This window comes from Chiloscyllium punctatum, chromosome 20, assembly GCF_047496795.1.
Source record: "Chiloscyllium punctatum isolate Juve2018m chromosome 20, sChiPun1.3, whole genome shotgun sequence".
Classification (NCBI taxonomy): domain Eukaryota; kingdom Metazoa; phylum Chordata; class Chondrichthyes; order Orectolobiformes; family Hemiscylliidae; genus Chiloscyllium; species Chiloscyllium punctatum.
The window spans coordinates 41,001,168-41,019,685 of record NC_092758.1 but is presented as its reverse complement, the minus strand read 5'-3'; the positions used below and the strand labels follow the sequence as shown (position 1 = coordinate 41,019,685).

At 40.4% G+C, this 18,518-nt stretch overlaps 1 protein-coding gene across 1 annotated transcript in view; it reads right to left on the bottom strand.

The window, feature by feature from the left end:
- LOC140492068 (neuropeptide Y receptor type 6-like) overlaps nt 1–18,311 on the bottom strand; it is a 37,109-nt gene extending 18,798 nt beyond the window's left edge. Inside the window, exon 1 of the mRNA XM_072590743.1 lies at nt 17,986–18,311. The gene's annotated coding sequence lies outside the window, so the exon portion shown is untranslated. The remainder of the gene's footprint in view (nt 1–17,985) is intronic.
- Between the last annotated feature and the right edge of the window lie 207 nt (nt 18,312–18,518).

Genomic DNA, 18,518 nt, shown 5'->3' with positions numbered 1-18,518 from the left:
TATTGCCTGGATTAGAGTGCTTTATTTATAAACAGAGTTTGGACAAACTTGATTTGTTTTCGCTAGAGTGTCAGAGGCTGAAGAGTGACTTTTTTCTAGGGAGGAAATATCAAATACTGGAGGGCATAGGTTCAAGGTGAAAGGGGATAAGTTTAAAGGAAATGTGCGAGGCAAGTTTTTTTACGCTGAGGACACTGAGGGCAGCAAGGCTTTGACAGAGATCTCTGTATACTCTTTAGTCAGAGGCAAGATCCCAGAAGACTGGAGAATAGCCTGGTATGTGCTGCCAGGGGAGGTGGTAGAAGCAGATACAATAGCAATTTTAAAAGACATTTAGACAGACACATGAACAGGCAAGGGAATAGAGGGATATAGACCATGTGCAGGCAGATAGCATTAGTTTACAATGGTCTTATGTGTCGAAGGGCCTGTTCCTGTGCTGTACTGTACTATGTTCACTGCACACAATTGAGCTGACAGCTGCTCACAAAAATCCCAAGCTGTCATGTGAGTTGGCTGATGTTGACACTTGAACATTTGCACTCAAACTGGTTCTCTAATGCTCTGGTTGGCAATGACTTGATAATTCTATCAAACTGAAAATTGGCTTTCTGTCATTCCACCTTGAATTTGTTAGTCGTGCCAGTTTATACTTCTAGCTACAGTAGATTTTCCTCATTGAAAACAAAAGAGTCTGGGTTACACTATAGACTATGACATTTGTCTTTAGATTTGACTACTTTCCATGCCTTCCTTGGGGTAATTTTTCCACTCAGGGACAGTTTTGTCTACGTCTATGCTGGATTTGCTTGATTTTTCAAATGATCTCTTTGATGATTTTCACTACTACCTCAGCCTTTCCATTTGACTGGGTTAGTGTGGATGAATGGTGTTGAATTTCTCAATCCTTTATAATGGTGTTGAACTCTGTACTTATGAATTGAATGCCATTGTCACTCATCACAATGCCATAATGACTGAAGTATGCTTTCAAGAATTCTAACGTCTCACTGGTAATCATTGATATCAAACAATCTAATTCTCAGTGGACAGAATACTAGTCAGTATTGACACGGTAACCAGTTCCTACAAATATGAAGAGATTTGTTGTAATTTCATCTATGGTCTCTCAAGGATGTCAAGCATCATAAGTGGCTCTTTATTTTGCTTGGTTTGGTATTTATTACAAACACTGCACTGGCCAATGTGGTCTTAAATCTCATTGCTCATGTTTGGTCAGTGGAGCCCTACTCTTCTCTTCCTTGGAGTACCTCAATTTTTTGATAGTTTGCATGAATGTACATCAGCATCCCTTTTCTCATCCTCCTTCCAGATTCTACAATCCAGTCTTGGGTTAGCACTTCATTTCTGTATACATAATATGCTCTTAAAAGCACAGGTATGTCCTTCCTGCTTTCAGCCCATCCTATCATCACATCTTGCTATAGCACCAGGAGAGTTGCATCTTGTTTCATGGCTTGTTTGATTTGAGTAAGAAACTTCACTTTCAAATTTTTGCTTGATTTATGACTTTCAGATCATGTTAAACTGTAGCTTCTCATTAAATCTGGAGGATTTCAGAAAGTATTATAGTATCTTCAACCTTCTTCATTGGTGGCGTAGTTTTCGACAACATGTTTGGAATTTACATCTGTTTCCCTTGCTTGTATTTCATTTCCATATGATATCTCTGCAAGAGAAGTAACAATTGTTGCATTTGCTTTTGAGGAGAAAGAAAGCAGATAGTTTGAGGAAGATACTTTGACATTGCTTGTGGTTGGACTCCTCTGTCACTTTGTCTCTCCCAGTTATTAATTAAAATATTCACAAGCAAAGAAAATAAGTAGGCATTCATTCATTATCTGAGCTTAGTATTGTTCAGCTTGTGTTTATGTCCCTGGGCACAAATGTAACCAGTTATCCTTACTGCCTAAGAGCTATTCCAATAACATCCTGTTTTGTTGGCATCGCACTGCATGGTGATTTCACCCTTGAAATTACAGTAACAGTACAGTTTTGTCATCACTAGTTGCTTGATTCTCGTGAAACCTATTTCTTATTCTGTGCCCCAATATTGTGTAGAGGCTCACATTCTGATGACATTAGAAAGCTTTGCTAGTTCGTGAGTCCAACAAATCATTGCACTGTTTTGGTAATTACATCTCTGCTATAGCTCTCACTTGTCAAGATTTATGTGAAGTCCTTTTGCTGTCAACACATGATTATGTACTTGGCTTCAGGCATCTTCAATTGCATATTTCCTTGTTCAACTTCAGGTTTATCCAGAGTCTTTCCAGTAGTCATAGAAGATTTGGATGGCCTGCAAATGGCTTCTTTCATAGTGTCTCCACATCCAAGATTTGCAGATCATCCTCAATAGCTTTCACTTTGGGAAGGTCACTAAAATGTAATTGGAAAACTACTGTTTCCATCCAGTTCACTTTGCTAGTAACCATTAAGGGTAGAAAATATTTATTTTTTTTGGCAGGTCCTGGCAAAGTTTCTTCAATAGTTGGTAGGGTTAGTGAAGTCACTTCAAAGCTTTACTGAGAGCCTTTGGATTCATATATAATTTTAGTTTTACAGGTTATTTCATTGGTACCCAGCTGCTGATCCAGTCTGTTGGAATTATTGTTTTTTAATTTCTGTTTTTCTCTTCCAATTCTTCTGTCTCATTTTTCAAGCTGTACTTGAGAATTTGAGGGTGGCTGGGACTCTCTTTGGCAAACAGTGTGTTGGTCTCACACTCTCATCTACTTTAAGGTGCTATTAACCTGGAAAACTGTAAGGTCAACTCTTCAGCAGTCATTGTTATAGAAGCCTGCAAAACAAAGCAAATCCCTCCTGACATGTTTAGGGTCAATAGTCCAAGTTTTAAACTTGCTTCAGCTAAGATGAGTTGAATTGGTTAACATTTACTATCTGGAATTCGGGATTTTTTATTTTTCCAATTACATTGGGCTTTCAGCTTCATTGTTCTCTCGGGATGAGAATTGTTCCATCATACACCCTCAACCTTATTTTCAAGGGCATTTGGGACAATATAATGACAGATTTCACACAATTCTGTGAAGCTCATAAAGATAGCCATCACAGTGGTGTCAACCTGACATTTCACAATCACTTTAGTTATCATTCTAACAGTCTTCAATACCTTTAGATTTGACAATGTCAATCGTTTGTATGAAGTAGAATATTTTGTTAGAATTATTTCCCCAGCAATCATCTTTCTGTAGTTGTTTTGCTTCTTTCTAGCTTAGTACTGTAAGCAAGACGTTTCAACTTTTTGCAGGTTGAAGAACTATTGCTTCTTGTTGGGCATGCTACCTTTTCTTTTATATGAATGACCTCTGCGATACTTAGATTCTGCCCTCTGTACTTGATGTTTCTGCAGCTAGGTTTCTTTTTTTCCAGTTGATTGTTGTTATTTGAACTGCAATTTCTCTCAGCATAATGCAAAGCTTTGGCTGTTCCCCCATCAATACACACAATCTGGTGATTGACAACAACAAAGCCTCTGCACATGGCATTCTTGAGAGTAAGTTTCTCCTCTCTCACAAGGTGTGCTCTCACTGCAGGAGCTTCTTATGCCTAGAGAGTCCCATCTCTGATGAAATCATCTTTCAGTTGTCCAAACTCATAAGATCCAGCTGGATGTATCAGTGCGGTCACATATTAATGAATAGTTTCCCTATTTCCTTAACCTTCAATATACAACAAGGACTGTTCATAAGTAACATTAATTCTGAATTCAATGTATGTCTTCAAAGCCTGCAAAACCCCTCAATGTCCTTTGTGCTCCTCTGAGCTAGACTATAATACAGTGAGATCCAGGCAATCAAAGGAATTGTAATACAGACAGTCCTGCAGGTCCAGTGTAACCAATCCAGTGATTAGATGTAGATCAGTTGGGGTGCTATGGAGTCAACTGTTTGGGGAATGGGTCAACTTTTCTTGTGATGGGGTAGTGGCAGAATTGAGTGTGATGGAAGTGGGTAGACGGACAGTTAATGCTGATGCATGAGAAGGAGAGACGGTGAGGAGTGCCTAAATAGTTTTGAAAATGGTCACTTGCCCATGCTACTGCTTATAGTAGTGGAAAGGGTAAAGAACTTATTGGTAGCAAGATGAATAGGAAGTGCGGAGGCATGAAGAGTAAGGAATATGGGAGAATGAGGTGGGTGATGGCCATTGACTGATATGATGCATGCAATAGTGCGAGTTGTGGTCATGAGACTTGGTGAGATGAGCATGCAGGGCTAGAGTTAGAATGGGTGATGACCCTTTGAGTGTGATGTGATAGAGAGAAGATAGTAGCCCTTACCCTTGTACAGCACAGATTATTGACCATTTTCCTGCACTGCTGGGAGTCCACTACACGCAGGAGACTACATTAACCCGGGATGCTATCTGAACCCATGCTGGCTGGTGTAGCAGCTGGTGGGTAGTGGGGTTAACTGAGATAAAGGACTGTCCTCCTCTCTACCAGCTTGTCCACCTGCATCTCCAATTCTCAGGCCAAGACACAGGGTGTTAGCTTTCCTTTCTATGTAATAATGATCCAGCATTACAGTGTGAGGTGCAGTTCCTGGTTTGCAGTGTCTTTGCAGTGATGAGGACTTTCACCTTCCCTGCTATATGATTGCATGATGAAAGTGCCACTACAGTTCCAACCCTTTGCCTAGAAATCCTAGGCTGCCAGAGTGACATCAGCAACTGGAACTGCCAAACTGTACAGAAAGACACTTAAGCAGATGTAGAGGTCACATGACCACATCCAGCCAATACACGTTGCATTTCTCCAAACATAATTCAAGCTTTCTGAACACATATAAGCATTAATTGCACACAGATTCAAGTTGCTGATATTGCTCTTGCAGCAAGGGAAAGGGTTGAAATCTGTAGTGAGCTTAAACACAACAGTTAATGCCCTCCTAGCTGTGACAATTGGTTATTGGTCTTTCTGAATGAAGTAACACAATTTGTGGACATCCATCCTGGTGAAATGCTCTCACTTTATCCACTGCTTCACAGAGGTCAATAGCAATTTTGTTCTGGGCTTCTATGGTCTTTTAGGACAATAATCTTCACTGCTTCTACTTGATCTCCTTGCTGCAGTGGCTGTGATTGTTCATTGTCTTCCTTCTGCTCAGTAGTTACCAGAGGAATGTCAGTGAGATCCAGACAAAGAAAAATGTGCATTACTAGAAGTCCCTTAAGAGTTCACAACCTGATAAGCAAGTACTCACATCATCAAACAATGTTTCTGTCATAACCTTGCAGACTGTTAACTCTGATCAGGTTACTTGCCTAAATAGTTTTGAAAATGGTCACTTACCCATGCTACTGCCTATAGTAGTGGAAAGGGTAAAGAACTTATTGGTAGCAAGATGAATAGAACTGAAAATAGTGGTTGAGTTATAACAATGTCATTTGATCCTGATGTGTAACCTTCAATGGAAAATATATACATAATTGATGTACAAATCACATAAGGAAACCATGAAATAAGAGGGAAAGGATTTCAATTCATAAACATTTGGTAAGAGGAAGAAAACTGTTGAATGGTGAGTTGGAAACAGGTGGAGAACAATAAAGAGATTCAGGAACATAGGAACCGTGTCTTCACCTTATGATGTTGCTTTCATATACACATTTGAAAACTAGGGTGATTTCTGTCACAAGTCTATAAAGCTGTACATGACAGGCTGCACTAAAACTATGTTAGGTTATCTGGGCCAAAAACAGGAATTTTTGGAGAAACTCAGCAGGTCTGGCAGCATCTGTGGGGAGAAAACCAAGTTAATGTTTTCAACCCAAACTCAAAACGTTTTCTTTGGAGTCACACTGGACTCAAAATGTTAATTCTGTTTCTCTTTCCATGGATTCTGCCAAACCTGCTGAGTTTCTCCATCACTTTCTGTCTTAACTTCAGATTTTCAGCATCCACAGTATTTTGTTCTATATGGTCAGTCAGGGTATTGGTCTGTCAGCAGCCAGGAAACTGTGTCCTGGATAAGTGAGTAGAAATCTCAGAAGGTGGGAAGAGTTTGTAGTTTGGGGAAATGAGAGCCATTGAGGGAAGATGCATACAATATTCAAAGTAGTCAACTGGGAGCCTTGGTGGAAGATAGGTGCAATGCAAAAGTCAGAGTGAATGTGAGGTAGCAGAGAGAAAATAATGGTTCTTGCCCAAGTCATGCAAAAGTGGCATTGCTGTGGCCCTGTTGTGTGTTTCTTTGGACCATAGACACCTCACTGATCCAGGTAGCTGTTCAAACCAGGCTGGTTAAATTTGACATAGTGTGCAGCTGGCATTTAAATATAGTGCCATGGTGTGAATGTTGTAAAATGCCAGCACTGGTGAGCATTTCACCCTGACTGAGTGCAAGATAGCACACGAGCAGCACTGTGGAGGTGTGGTGCATACTTAATGGGGTGAACAGTGTAAAACTGCACAAGAAAAGTTTGTAGGGCTCACAGAGGAAAATCATCATGAAACTTCCTGAAATTGACACTTAGCTGACTTTTGGGAATATTTAGTCCTAAGCTCTCATCATAAAGAATCATATGTCATAACTTTGGAGACTCTCCTAATGTGTGCCATGTTCTCCTATAAGCAAATTTGAACAAAGAACACTTATACAAAGAGAATGAGTTCTACTAGAGTAGGACAATCACAATCGTATGTCATAGTCATAGAGTCATACAGATGTACTGCATGGAAACACCCTTCGGTCCAACTCATCCATTCCAAACAGACATCCTAACATAATCTCGTCCCATTTGCCAGCACCCGGCCCATATCCCTCTAAACCCTTCCAATACAACCCATGGACAAAACCAATGTCATCTACAAAATTCCATGCAAGGACTGCCACAAACACTATGTAGGTCAAACAGGAAGAAAGTTAGCCACCATGATACACGAACACCAGCTAGCCACAAAAAGACATGACCCTCTCTCCCTTGTAGCCCTACACACGGATGAAAAAAACCACTATTTCAACTGGGACAACACATCTATCCTGGCACAGGCTAAGCAAAGACATGCCAGAGAATTCATAGAGCCCTGGCACTCCAACCACGACGCCATAAACAAACACATAGATCTAGATGCCATCTATCAACCCCTCAGAAAACGAACAGGAAATGAAATCACCACAAACCCCAGGAACCCCATCCAGGAGAAAGATATAAATAGAAAGCAGGAGACAACAGCTTCGCTTCACTTGGAGGTCGCCACTGATGATGTTACCTAGCCAGGTAATGAAACGTCTGGATATCAAACCTACAGCTCAGCGAGCAAACCTACACTCTAAACCTCAACCTGAGCTACAAACCTTCACAAACCTTGCCCTCCTATTCATATACTCGTCCAGATGATTTTTAAATGCTGTAATTGTATCAGCCTCCACCAGTTCTTCTGGCAGATCATTCCATACACATACCACCCTCTGTGTGAAAAAGCTGCCCCTTAGGTCTCTTTTATATCTTTCTCCTCTCACCCTAAACCTATACCCTCTAGTTCTGGACTCCTCCACCCCAGGGAAAAGACTCTGTCTATTTATCCTATCCATGCCCCTCATGATTTTCTAAACCTCTAGAAGATCATACTGCCTAGCCTCTAACGCTCCAGGGAAAGCAGCCCTAGCCTATTCAGCCTTTCCCTGTTGCTCAAATCCTCCAACCCTGGCAACATCCTTGTAAATCTTTTCTGAACCTGTTCAAGATTCACAACATCTTTCCAATAGGAAGGAGACCAAAATTGCACACAATATTCCAAAAGTGGCCTAACTAATGTCCTGTACAGCTGCAACATGACCTCCCAACTCCTATACTCAAAGCTCTGACCAATAAAGGAAAGCATACTAAATGCCTTCTTCACTTACCCTATCTACCTGTGACTCTACTTTCAAGGAAATATGAACCTGCACTCCAAGGTCTCTTTGTTCAGCAACACTCTCCAGGATCTTACCATTAAGTATGTAAGTCCTGCTCTGATTTGCTTTTCCAAAATGCAGCACCTCGCATTTATCTAAATTAAACTATGTATATGAGCTTCTGGATTTAAACCTACAACAGTATGTTCTCTTCTTGAAAGCCAATGGTGAACCATAGCATCAGAACCAATGTTTACTGAAAACAACAAATGCTGGAGATCACAGCATCCATGGAGAGAGATTGAGCTAACATTTCAAGTCCAGATGACTCTTTATCAGAATGACTAGAATGTGAGAATGGCAGAACAATGATGTGTCTCGTGCCAGACTTGAAAAGTCAATAAGTGGAATGGAGGGGAGGGGAGGACATGACAACAAGCACAAAGAAAGGGAAGAAATGGGAGTTGGTTCACAATTTAAAGATGTTGCCCTCTCCATGGCACCTTCCCATGTAACTGCGGAAGGTACAACACCTGCTCCTTCACTTCCTCCCTACTCACTATCCGAGGACTTAAACCATCTTTCCAGGTGAAGCAGCATTCCACTTGTACCTCCTCCAATCTTGTGAATTGTATTCGTTACACGTAATGTGACCTACTCTACACGAGAATCCTGGGTGACGGCTTTGTGGAACACCTCTAGTCTGTGGGCAAACAGGATCCCGACATCCCTGTAGCCACTTTAACACAGTGTCCTGCTCGCATACCCACTTGTCTGTCCTCAGAATGCTGCAGTATTCTAGTGACTCCGTGTAAACTGGAGGAACATCTCATCTTCAGACTAGTCACTTTACAGCCTTCTGGGCTTAATATTGAGTTCAACACCTTCAAATTGTGAACGATTTCTTCCCTTTCTTTGAGCTTGTTATCATGTCCTCCCCTCCCCTCCATTCCACTTACTGTCTTTTCAAGTCTGACAGGAGACACACCATTGTTCTGCCATTCTCACATTCCAATCATTTAATCTGAACTATCAACATCTTTTCTCCATCAACATGCTACACCCACTACCCACTACCCCCACCTTCCCAAAGTATAGCATAAATGCTGTCCCCTCCACAGCTCTGATGAAGTAATTGAGACTTGAAACGTTAGCTTGCTCTCTCTCCGCGGATGCTGTTTGACCCACAGTATTCTCCAGCATTTGTTGTTTTCAGTCCAGATTCCAACATCTGCAGTAATTTGTTCCAAGAGTCGATCTTTATTAAGTTTACATTTATTTACAGAGTCATAACTCAATCATGCCACATTTTAAATAAGCGTCTCTTTTTACTTGTTCAAGTAAAAACACAATTAATGCTCAACACCTACGTATCATGAAACACAATTAATCAGTTGTGCTTGGTATCATATATTAGTTCCATTGAACAGCCAACTTGGGAACAATATAATATTCCAACACAGACAATGACACAGAACAAATTAATTGGCTTCACAGTACAGTTGACAAAGTTTCATGTATGGTCTTTCTGTAATGGCTTTCATTGCTCATAATGAGCAGTAAAATGTTTGACAAAACAATAGTGAGTAGAACGGGTTCTTTATCGATTATATGTTTTATTGAGATCTATCTCTTGATTAAACTTTAATAATATGAAACATAGGTACTAAGTTAGCTTGGAGTAGTATTTATTAATGCAGTAAGACTGTGCTATTTTCTGGGTCTGTTAAGGTGCAAAGATGGCTTTTAGTAGAGTGGTCTTCCTGTCGCATGTGGAAGGTTAGGGTGGGTTTCCATATTACTGATGGATTATGTCAGCAGGACATGTGTTTGGTTGCAAATCCAATCAGATTACATGGATCAATTGGAGTGGCAGTTAGAGGCAATGGGGAATTTACAGGAGTTATGATGGATGGCAGTTTTAGGAAGGGAGAAAAACCACAGATACAGTCAGGTAGATGGGTTAACTCCAGAAAAGGTAGGAGGGGTAGGCAGATAGTGCAGGAGTCTCCTGTGGCTATCCCCATTTCATGAAGTATGCTGTTTTGGAAAATGTAGGGAGTGATGGACTCTCAGGGGAATGAACACAAACAGCCTGGTTTCTGGTTCCAAGACCGGCTCTAATGTAATGACGTCTCCATCAGGTTTCAACGATCGATTGTGATGGGGGACTCTCTAGTCAGAGGCACAGACAGATGTTTCTGCAGCTGACAATGAGAAATCAGTATGGCGTGTTCCCTCTCTGGTGTCAGCTTCAAGGCAGAAGTGCAGAATATTTTCAAAGGGGATCAGCAGGAGGCCATTGTACACATTGGAACTAACGACATAGGAAGAGAAAATGATGAGATTCTGAAGGGAGAATATAGAAAGTTACACAGGAATTTAAAAAAAGAGGTCTTCGAGGGTAGTAATATCTGGACTGTTCCTGGTGCTATGAGCCAGTGAGGGTAAGAATAGGACAGAGCAATGATTGTGTGGCTGAGGAGCTGGTGCATAGGAGAAGGATTCACATTTTTGGATCATTGGAATCTCTGAGGGAGAAATTATCTGTTTAAGAAGGACAAATTGTACCTGAATTGGAAGGGAACTAACATACTGGCAGGGAGATTTGCTAGAGTTGTTCGGGAGGATTTAAATAAGTAAGATTGGTTGGGGTGGGGGTGGTGGAGGTGGAACCCAGGGAGATAGTAAGGAAAGAGATCAGTCTGAGACTGGTACAGTTGGGAAAAGGAGTAAGTTAGATAGTCAGGGCAGGCAGGAACAAGTCAGAGGACGACGGAGGATTGATAAATTAAACTGCATTTACTTCAATGCAAGAGACCCATAAGGGAAGGCAGATTAACTCAGGACAAGGTGAGGAACATGGGACTGGAATATCATCGCAATTACAGAAACATGGTTCAGGGATGGACAGAACTGGCAGCTTAGTTTCCTGGATACAAATGCTATAGGAAGGATAAAAAGACAGGCAAGAGAGGAGGGGGAGTAGCATTTTTGATAAGGGATAGCATTATTGCTGTATTGAGAGAGGATATTCCCCGAAATAAATCCAGGGAAGTTATTTGGGTGGAACTGAGAACTAACAAAAGATAATCACTTTATTGGGATTGTACAATAGACTCCCCAGTAGTCAGCAGGAAATTGAGAAACAAATTTGTAAGGAATTCTCAGTTATCTGTAAGAATAATAGAGTGATAACCTCCGGGGATATTAACTTTCCAAACTTAGTCTGGGAGTGCAATAATATTCAGAGCTTATTCAGAATGTGGATGTACCTACCAGAAAAGCAGCAAAACCTGGCCTATTCTTGGGAAATAAGGCAGGGCAAGTGATTGAGGTGTCAGTGGGGGAGCACTTTGGGGTCAGTGACCATAATTTTATTAGTTTTAAAATAGTGATGCAAAAGGATAGACTGGATCTAAAAGTTGAAGTTTTAAATTGGAGGAAGGCTAATTTTGATGATATTAGGCAAGAACTTTCAAAAGCTGACTGGGGGCAGATGTTCACAGGTTCAGGGATGGCTTGAAAATTGGAAGCACTTAAAAATGAGATGAGAGTCCAGAGACAGCATGTTCCTATTAGGATGAAAGGCAAGGCTGGTAGGTGTAGGAAATGCTGGATGACAAGAACAACTGAGGTTTTGGTCGATGGCAGATGCAGTTAGATAAGTGTGAGGTGCTGCATTTTGGAAAGGCAAATATACACTTATATGAAGGATGTTGTGAAACTGAAAAGGGATAAGAAAGGATTTACAGAGATTTTTCCAGGGTTGGAGGGTTTGAGCTAAAGGGAGAGGTTGAATAGATTGGGGCTGTTTCCCTGAAGCATTGGAGGCTGAGAGGGAACCTTAAAAGTTTACAAAATCATGAGGGGCATGGATAGGGTAAATAGACAAGGTCTTTTCCTTGGGATGGGAGAGTCCAGAACTAGAGGGTATAGGTTTAGGGTCAGAGGGAAAGATTTAAAAGGGACCTAAGGGGCAAAGTTTTCATACAGAGGGTGGTGCATGTATGGAATGAGCTGCCTGATGAAGTGGTGGAGGATGGTACAATTACAACATTTAAAAGGCATTTGGATGGGTATATGGATAGGGAGGGTTTAGAGGGATAAGAGCCAAGAACTGGCAAATGGGAGTGGATTAATTTAGTGTATCTGTTTGGCATGGACAAATTGATCCACAGGGTCTGTTTCTGTGCTGTTTATCTTTATGACTCTATGACCAATCCTGTGTCAACATTTCTGCTTTCTTGTACACTAACTGTGGCAACACAAAGCATTCCTTTTCTATCTCCAACTTCATGTCAAAAGTGAGATTTATGCCATCTTCATCCGTGCTGATTTTTCTGGCTTTGCTCCTTATTTCAGAGTGGTCTTTCATCCTTTAAGAGTTTTGGCAGAACAACTTTCAAAAGCTAACTACTGAAAAGTATCATTCTGACACCAATCATTATGTAGTTAAGAAATTGGTATGCTTTTAAGGGCATTCAACAGCCTTTTAACATCTGAAGGCGTAGGAAACCCAACCTGACCCTCAAATATAAGTAAAATGCAGCAAATGCTAAAAATCTGAAACAAGCACAGAGTGTGCTGGGGAAACTCAGCAGGTTTGGCAGCATCTATGGAGAGACAAATCGAGTTAAAATTGAGAGTCTGATTTCTTCAGAACTGAAAGATTTTGAAAAATGTTGAGCTGGGGGGGAATGGAACAGAAGGTGAAGAGACAGTGCAAAAGTCAAAGGGGTTGTTGATGGTGTGAAAGAGAAAAAGAGACATAAAATGAGTATAAATTAAGAGAGAGAATGGATCCTCACTGCTGAGAGCAACAAGCCCAGGCTAGGGGAAGAGTATAAGTAAAATCAAAAACAGATATCATGCAGTTAGTTTCTGAAGTTATTAAATTTACTCTTGAAACCATGTGATTGGAAAGTGCCTCAGCAGAAAAAGACGTTTTCATAGAATCCCTCCAGTATGGAAGCAGGCCATTCAGCCCACTGGATCCACATTGACCCTCTGAAGAGTATTCTACCCTCCCACCCTATCCCTGTAACCCTGCATTCCCCATGGTAATCCACCTAACCTGCACACCTTTGGACTTTGGGAGGAAACTGAAGCACTCAGAGGAAACCTATGCAGACATGGGGAGAATGTGCAAACTCCACAGAGGCATCATCTGTGGGCAGAATTGAACCTGAGTCCCTGGCACCGTGAGGCAGCAGTTCTAACCATCAAGACACCTTGCCACCTTTGTTTTGCTCCTTGAGTTTGTGTTGTGCACTGTGAGAATATCACAGCAGGCCCAGGACTGAAATGTTTACAACGACAGCAAGAAGGTTCACTGAAATGATGAGCAACTGGCAGGTCAGGGTCATTCCTAACAGACAGAGTAGAGGTGTTCTGCAAAGCGGTCACCCAGACTGCATTTGGTGCCACCACTGTAAAAGAGACTGCATTGCAAGCAAAGAATACAGTAAACTAAATTGAAAGAAGTACAAGTACAATACTACTTCATCCGGAGTATGTGATTGGGCCGTGGAGATTGAGGAGGGGAGAGGTGAATGGTCAAGTATTACATCTTCTGTATTTGCATGGGAAGCTGCCATGGGGAGTGAGGAAGTGTTAGGAATAATTGAGGAGTGCACTGGGATATTATAGAGGGAACAGTTCCTGCTGAATGCTGGCGTGGAGAGAGGCGGAGGGTGTGTTTGGTGGTGCCATTCTGATTGAAGTTGCAGAAATGACAAAGAGCGATCCTATGATATGAAGATTAATTGGGTGGAAAATAAGGACCAGGGGATTCCTATTATTGTTCTGGGAAGGAGGGGTAGGATTGAGGGCAGACGTGCGATAAAATAGCCGGACATGACCGAAGGCCCTGTCAACCACTGTGAAGGAAATCCTCAGTCAGAGGCAAGTGGCAGATGGTTTCATCAAAGCAGGTGCAATGGAGACGAAGAAAGGTAGGGCGTGAGGCGTAGTCATGATAACTAGGAGTCAATGGGCTTGTAATGGATATCGGTAGATAGCTAATTTTCAGAAATGGAAATGGTTAAGTCAAGGAAAGGAATGGAAAAGCTAGAGATGGACCAAGTGAAGGTGCAAAAAGGATGGAAAACAGAAGCAAAACTGATGAATTTTTCCAGTTCAGAATGAGAGCAGCAAGCAGCCTCCAGTGTTCTTTCCTGCTTGAATCACTTGGGTTGAACATAAGCAGTGTGACAGTGCAGGTTGCGAAATGATAGTATGGCTGGTTGGAAGGAAGCATGACTCACCATTATTGTCAGATATATCTGGAGAAAGAGAAGAGGATGACTGAGAACTGTAGTTTCCTGATGAGTACCTTTCATATCTAGCTTTTAGTATCAGTGACATGGTAAATTCCTCACTAGCCATTAATGGTAGAATGAGATGAGAAGAAAGAACAATAATAATTGGTAACAAAACCTCCAGCTAACTAATTTTTAGACACCTTTTAAATACTTTCTATTGATTTTGGGTGTATCTTTTTCATTTGATGTTAACACTTTAAAGTTTCACCCTCTATAAATAATATTAATTCAGGGATCATCTTGCAGCTTTGTGCTTGTAACATAGACTCTGCTTGAACATTCATTGCTCAGACTTGGGAGTCTGGAAACACAGCAGTTCACCACCACCTTCTCAAGGCTAGATAGAGATGGCCAATAATGGCTGGCCAGCCAGTGATGCCCACACCCCACAAGTGATTTTAAAAAAGATCAGCATAGCACCAAATCAAAGCATGCTTGCACCGTTATCCTGACAAAACACAAATGAATGACACAGTGAGTGTTGACAGTGGTAAAGTACCAGGCTTTGGTAACCCTGCTAAAATGGCGCTGATGCGAAGAAGCAAGTTCTTCCTCTCTACCCTCAACCTGACTTCTTCAAACAGGATTTCTGAGGCTGCTGCAGACATCAATTAGTTAGCAACTACCTTGTTTCATCAATTGTTCAGGTTTTCATACTTGTCTGTCTAAGTTGCAACAACATGGTGCTTCACAACAGGCAAACATCTTCTTAGAAGCAGTTTCCATTCCTGTGCCTTGCCTGTGAAATTTGTTAAGATCAACCACCTGAAGGATAGGCAGGTTCAGTTTCTGCAACATTTAGCTATTGGCTTGGAATATGCACTATCTGAATATTGCACCAATGTTGCCAATTACATTGACATTTTTGAAACTGTGGGAAAACAATGAATTTACAATGTGGTTCAGCATAACTCAATATCATCATTGCATTTTATATAAAGAATTAATTCTGAATACGATTGTCGATACTTATTTCCAAAGTAATTGCTGCAAGTCCCCTGGTAGTTCAGTCAATAGAATCAAGATGTAACTGATCAAAACATTTCAGGCATAGTCTTCAGACTGTGCTGAGCTTATTCTGTAATGTGGGGTGACTTTAAGGACATCAAAATTAGTCTCAATTTATCTGGGCACGGAGAAGAGCATTTCCTTGGTACCTGCCTTTCATTGCTATCTAACAATATTCTCAATGACTGTGAGAGAAGAAATGCTTGCAGGTGATGGTTCAGATACAAAGAGCTTTTTCTGGATTAGTGGTGCTGGAAGAGCACAGCAGTTCAGGCAGCGAAATCGACGTTTCGGGCAAAAGCCCTTCATCAGGTTTTTACCTCTTTTTACCTTCAAAGAGCTTTTGACTACCTCATGTGCATTTCTGCTTGGGTTTGAAAGTACTTTAAGATAGTTTAAACGTTTTCCTACAATTTTAGCTGTGCAGTCCTGTCACATTCAGTCATGAGTGGCAGTGCATATAGTAAAATAATCTAGTAGACTCATTAGAGACAGACAACTGGTGATGGTTTAACTTGAGGGTCACCATGCCTCAACTGAATGGTCCATCCTGATCTTCTCTTGATGTCCTCAGCATCAGATAGACGAGTTTTCCACCAATTCATCATTCACTCCACATAATATCAAAAAATGGCCCAGACACTGTACACTCCAAAGGCAATGGAATCCAACAATATTCTGGCCATAGAATTGAAAACTTGTGCTCTGGAATTATTGTAGTCAAGCTGTGCCAGATTCAACAATGGCATCTACCTGCCATGTGTAAAATTGCTCAGGTTTGACCTGTCCCTTGAAGCAGGACAAATTCAACTGAGCCAATTACCACACCAGCAGTCTAATTTTAGTCATCCGTCAAAGTAATGAAAGGTGTTAGAAGTAGTGCTCACCTAGCAATCACCTGCTTACTAATGCAGTTCAAGGGGTGAGCTGATAGTGACTGCCCTTGACATGAAGGCATCATTTGAGCAAGGGTTGTTTAAAACAACCCTTGCAAAACCAGACTCAACAGGAATCAGGCAAAACTCTTCACTGGTTTGTAAAGAAGATGACAAAAGAAAATGGGTGTGAGTATTGGAAGCCAATCATCTCAGTTCGAGGAAATCACTGCAGGTGTTCCTCAGAATAGTGTCCATTGTCCAACTACCTTCAGCTGTTTATCAATGAACCTTTCTTTACTATAAAGGATGGACAATAAATGCTGGCTTGGCCAGTGTGTCTACACTTTTGTGAAAGAATTTTATAAATGTTTGAAGGCGTGTTATTGTAGGTGCAGACATGCCTTGGCTACTATACCAATGTAGTATAGAATCAATGAACTATTATTGCGCAGAAGGGAACCATTTAGCCAATCATGTCTCCAGATAAAAAGCTCACCTGGTGCCAATCTCCTGCTTTTCCCCTGTAACCCTGCATGTTATTAATTTCCAAATAATCATTTAATTCCCAATATGGAGATGATGCAAACAAGATCAGCACCGAATAGTCTCAAAGTCTTTTGCAGAAAGGAATGAAGAATTGTCTACACCCACAGAAATAATACAGATCATAATTTTTAAAGTTGGATGGGGAATGTTTAATATAAGAAAACAGTGCCATAGTTTTTCATTGTACAATGGAAAGTTTGTATAATTACACAGTAGGAACAATTTTACAAGCCAACTCTAGCAGTTAGGAACCTCACCTGAAAACAACACATGAAAAAATCATGCTTGGTGCTTACAAAAGAAATTCATGGTGATATGTTCCAAAATTTGTGAAACTTACAGCATTTAAGATTCTTTCCTGAATCAGAGAATCACAAAATAATCCCCACTATGCATTAATTGAACTTACAACAAAGGGCATAAATTTTATTTTCTGGCTTTCAACTCCTGAAATAACATGTTGTCATAGAACCTCTAGAAAAGTGATGTAAGATAAAAAAGGGATGTAAAGTATATTTGAATGCAAACTAAGAGTAAGCTTACAGTATTAAACTGTAGTATACAAAATAGATTATACCTTCTAGATTCTGAATTTGACACAATTAAAAGGACACAGGTTTGATTTGCATTACTCTGAAAGAAAAACTTTGAATTTACAGTCTACTTTATCTTGTGTCTCAGAAACCTACTAAACAGCAAGAACAATGATGGTGTTTCTGTGTGAGCTGTGCAAGAGTGAACAACAACAATATTTTTGAAGACACCGACAAAGGAAGAAATTTTGACTTGCTTGTGGTGGAAGCCCTTTGCTCTTTTTTCAAACAATGTCACTTAGATACCGTGTTTTCCATGTACAGTATATGAGTAGAGCAAGAAATCAGAGCTGTTGGTCAAACATGATTCAAATGACAATATTCACAACAGTGCAGCACTTCCTTGATTCCTACACTGTGTTAAATTTCACTATTTGTTTAAATAGTGAAATACCACTTAAAGACCCTTGACTCAGAGTATCATCAAGTAAATCAAGTTGACAATATGTAGTTGTAAATTACTGTAACTAAGTTTGATTATTATATTTGAGCACTGAGTTGTTACCAAATTGATGCCAAAGCAACTACTCAAGTGACTTGAAATGGTTCAACAATCATCATTCAAGACATATGTCCATATTGCAGCACCAATAAGCATAACACAGAATGTAATTTGGTTTACTTTCAGAATATAATTGACTCAAATATATTAATATTTATCACACTACATTTCTACTACAGTTTAATCAAAATATTTTCATAACAAACCTACACCTTGCAACTAATCTATTTTAAAATGAAACATGATTACCTGCTGAGGTTAGATTTTTCCTGTTTTGCGGCTTATCCAGTCACTAGGAGGATGCAGGAGGAACACTGTATTTCAGTACGTTCACTTTCACAGAATATTTCTTTAATTTATCTAGTAAATCTCTTGGAATTGCACTATAGTTGCTTTCAACGATACGGTGATATTTCTGAAGATGTGCGTTTCATTTGTGTGCAAAGCACTTTGTCCAAATCCAGTTAGAGTGCACTGACGTTTTGTAACTGACACAAACACAACCACAGAGACAATCTGAAGAGTCTCAGCAATAATCAAAAATAGTACAAATGGATACAAAGCAGCACCAATCAGCTCAGCACAGGATAGGATGTGGTTTATTTTCACAACATGATTTGTCAGTCCTTCCCAGGATCGTGAGGATGGAGGAAAGGTAATATAGTGCTGTAAATTGTTAATAACAAGCTTTTAGCATGGCAGTAGCAGAGTGATTCATGTGATTCTCTAGCACCATCTTGCAACCGAATTTAAGATTTGCGGAACACCAAATATTTAGGAAA